At 36.1% G+C, this 4,133-nt stretch overlaps 1 pseudogene; it reads left to right on the top strand.

The window, feature by feature from the left end:
- Positions 1-1,012: 1,012 nt before the first annotated feature.
- On the top strand, positions 1,013-4,064 carry LOC106476699 (annotated as a pseudogene).
- The last annotated feature ends 69 nt before the right edge of the window (positions 4,065-4,133 follow it).

Consider the following 4,133-nt stretch of genomic DNA (forward strand, 5'->3'; position numbering starts at 1 on the left):
TGACCAAGCTACTGGTGACCAAACTGTACGTCACATCTCTCCACATCCTTACCAGTTTTCGAGATTTGAACAAGCTACTGGTGACCAAACTGTACGTCACATCTCTCTACCATCCATACCAATTTTCGAGATTTGAACAAGCTACTGGTGACCAAACTGTACGTCACATCTCTCTACCATCCTTACCAGTTTTCGAGATTCTCCTACAATGTTTTGCGAATCACCGTGTATTTTGTCAGTATATCATATGAGCCCAGCTTTCTTCAAATGATGATTTATTTCTGAGATGATTGAGAGCAGTTCATCTATCATCTAAAATTTCTTCATTTTAGGAACTTCTGAATAATCTATCTTCTGAACTGTTAAGTTTACAGAGAAAACTTATACCATCATGTAAGTCGGTCAGCACCAAAGATGGTCGGGCGTAAAAAGCTTTTCTACCTTTTACCGGACTTCCGTGATGAAACACCAGATCCGTCACCGGATGTTAATGTAACAGATAGACGTAATATTAGTGATAAAAATCACGTTTTTAGTTTGTTCTCCGGAGTGTTTTATGGTATTGAACGAAAGGACTCCTGGACAGTGAAATATATTATTACAGATCTCTGACTTTAGATCTGTTGTGTCCAAATGAAAATGAATTTGAAGGAAAACATTTGAAATCCAATATTTTTATTCCAAACATTAGACCGATAGATTTTCATTGTTTCGCCAGCTTTCGGCCTCGGTCAAAACCGTAAGATTAAATAAAACTTAAGCGCATTTACTTAGTTGTTTTTTTATTACTCCTGTTGTATTGTAATTTCGGTTCGTTGTGTATTTAAACGTTTGAGGTTTTAACTGTAGTGAAAGCGGAGTTCCTCGCAAACTGAAATTTCAGTACCGTCATGCTCGTATACTCGTTCTGCACGTTAAGCACGTGACATGGGCGTTTACTGTTAACCTGTGTATTTAGCTCTACAAATTAAAGTTCGATATACAGAGCATTAAATTTCAATGTCTTCTCTAGGTTTACCACCCGGTATGTTGTTTGGTTTAATACCATGCTATACAGGAATTTGAGTGAAAACCGTACATATATTTTTCTTCTGCGCAGTCTCAAAAGTGGGACGTTGTTATTCATCATTACAAGGTAAGTTTGTATATAATATATATATATATATATACATAAGTTTATCAAAAATATGTTGCTTATTTCCGTAGTGTGCTTAGATGCAGGGGATTGTATACAAATTTTTGGTTTTTGATGTTTTATCACCCTCTGAACGAATGGTGCGTTGAAACCTTGAGAACCTAAAACCGTTCAATATAATTATAATCCACACTTAATCAATAGAAAGTTAAAAAAACCCTAAACGAATGCCACTTTGAAGCGTGAAAACACTTAACGTTGTATTTAAACCCTAAACAAGAATTGTGTACATTTTTAAGGGGAAAATTCAAGGTGGGCTTATAGTTAGAAATACGCATATAAAAAAAATATAAATCCTTAATTATTTGGAACTGACCACCTGACGAACTACAGAAATTCATGTGTGTATTTAGGACGCGTGTTTATCGTTTTAAACTTTGCTATTAAGTTCTTAAACAATCCTTCTAAAAGTTTACTCCACTTTAAAAAAAATGTTCTGTATATTTTCTAAGTTGTTAATCGTTGTGGCTCACCCTACATCAATGATGTTACCGTAGCAGAAAATATACAGAACATACGTTAATTAGTTGTTAATCGTTGTGGCTCACCCTACATCAATGATGTTACCATAGCAGAAAATATACAGAACATATAATTAACATCATTGATGTAGGGTGAGCCACAACAATTAACAACTGCTATGGTATGTTCTGTATATTTTCTAATTAACGTAACATCATTATGTATTAACAAGTTTAGGTAAACGCCTCTCGTTAGTCACTTGCCTGGTGTAATATTAGCGCATTTACTATCTTTTACACATATATTTTTTGTTGATATAGCGTTACCAATCACATTGTCATAATTCTAACCCTAATTAGGGGCTCTAATGTCAGAAATATGTGTGATAGTCGACACCGATAACACATGATGTTCTACATCTGTAATATAAATAGAATATAGCTGTTTTACTATGTGAACTGTAATATCGATAATGTGATACCTGCCAAAACAACGTTCTACTTAGAAATTAATAAGTGTATTTACATATGTACTGTTTGATACTTTGTTTTCTCACCTCTGTACTGTATTTACATACGTACTGTTTGATACTTTGTTTTCTCACCTCTGTACTGTAGTTACATATGTACTGTTTGATACATTGTTTTCTCACCTCTGTACTGTATTTACATATGTACTGTTTGGTACTTTGTTTTCTCACCTCTGTACTGTATTTACATATGTACTGTTTGATACCTTGTTTTATCACCTCTGTACTGTAGTTACATATGTACTGTTTGATACTTTGTTTTCTCACCTCTGTACTGTATTTACATATGTACTGTTTGATACTTTGTTTAAATCCGATGATTTTCTAGATGTTCTTCAGTGATAAAGTTGGAAGCCTGAGAATAACAAGTGTTTTACAAACGGATAATAAACCCTTCCAACACCTATCATACGAATGTGTAAAGAAAGCTGTAGTAGTGTCTGTGAAAGATTCAGATTGTTTCTCAGACTTTCTAAACTTCAAAATATCATTTCTTTCTTTTCTAGCAACTACGTTCTTCAACAGAACTCTTTGTCCGGCCCAACATGTCAGTCTTTCCGTGTCGATCTGATTCAAAGTTGTTCGTCAGATTCTTTGTTGTCTTTAATGTTCTGTTGGCCTTGTTTAACATCCTCAGTTTTCGTATAACACCTCGTAACCAAAAACCTTGTATAATAATTGAAGGTGATAATGAAAATTATACTATAGAAGCATCCCATATCCAAGAAGTGTCATGGAAACGCCCTGCTCATCCTAAACCGCAAGCCGCAGTGGATGTAAGCATCTCTGTGACAGAGAGGAGTCAAAATGTTAAAATGACATTTGAGAACTGGACGGCAGAAATTCACGGGGACTTCGTTCTTGTAAGGAACTACATTCGAGCAGCATTATTTCCTGGATATAATGAAAGTGTAACACTAACTACCCAAGGAACGTATCAGTATCTTCATCATGCCGAGATCCTTTGTGGACGTTGGGATGGGCCTTTGTCCGTGGCAGTTTACGCCCCAGGTACGGATTTACCCGTCGTCCTGAAATCTATCCTCTTTCTTCGACAATGTGGTAATCCTTGTGTATCGAGAAACATAAGTTGGCATTTAGTTTATGACATGAAATATGGGCCTAATATAGAGGAATTGAAGAATCCAGAAAATATCACTGGCTTCTTTTCAATAAACTGTACTGCTGGAATGGAAGCTTTAACTTGAGTTCCAGTTTTCGTAAATTACATAAACTACCGTATCCAATTAACCTGTTAAGAAACTTAGCTCGTCTCCAAGCAAAAACCTATTACGTACTTCCCTCTGATATTGAGTTATATCCCAGCGTCAATATAGTGTCCCGTTTTCTCCATCTGGTGGCAAGAGAGAAAAGTGGAGTGACGCCAGCTCCACCTGCCCCTCATGTCTACCATTTACCTATTTTTGAAGTAAAAGCGAATATCCCAGCTCCAACAACTAAAGAAGAACTGGTATCTTTACTCAAGGAAAACAAAGCGATTTTCTTTCACAAGTGGGTGTGTGATCAGTGCCAACGTTTTCCTCGTCGTAACGAATGGGTGAAGGTGCTACCGGGCAACAATACTCTAGGAGTGTTTCACGTCACAAAACGTAAACAACCACTTACAGCCTGGGAACCGATATACATAGGAACTAACAATGAACCGTTGTATGATGAACGTCTAACGTGGGAAGGCAAGAGGGACAAAATGAGCCAGGTAAAATCATATCCTGAATATCCTGAAGTAATTAGTTTTGGTGTTTATTACTACTTGTCTTTAGAATATATCACTTGTTTTCTTTCTTTACGTTGATTTGACTGAAAACTGAATTACCGTATTTGTCGGTGTATAAGACGCACTTTGTTACCCCCAAAATTTAACGTCAAAATCTGCTTGCGTCCTATACACCGAAGGTATGAATAATATATATGTATATATATACGATA

This window comes from Limulus polyphemus, unplaced genomic scaffold (genome assembly GCF_000517525.1).
Source record: "Limulus polyphemus unplaced genomic scaffold, Limulus_polyphemus-2.1.2 Scaffold11276, whole genome shotgun sequence".
Taxonomy (NCBI): domain Eukaryota; kingdom Metazoa; phylum Arthropoda; class Merostomata; order Xiphosura; family Limulidae; genus Limulus; species Limulus polyphemus.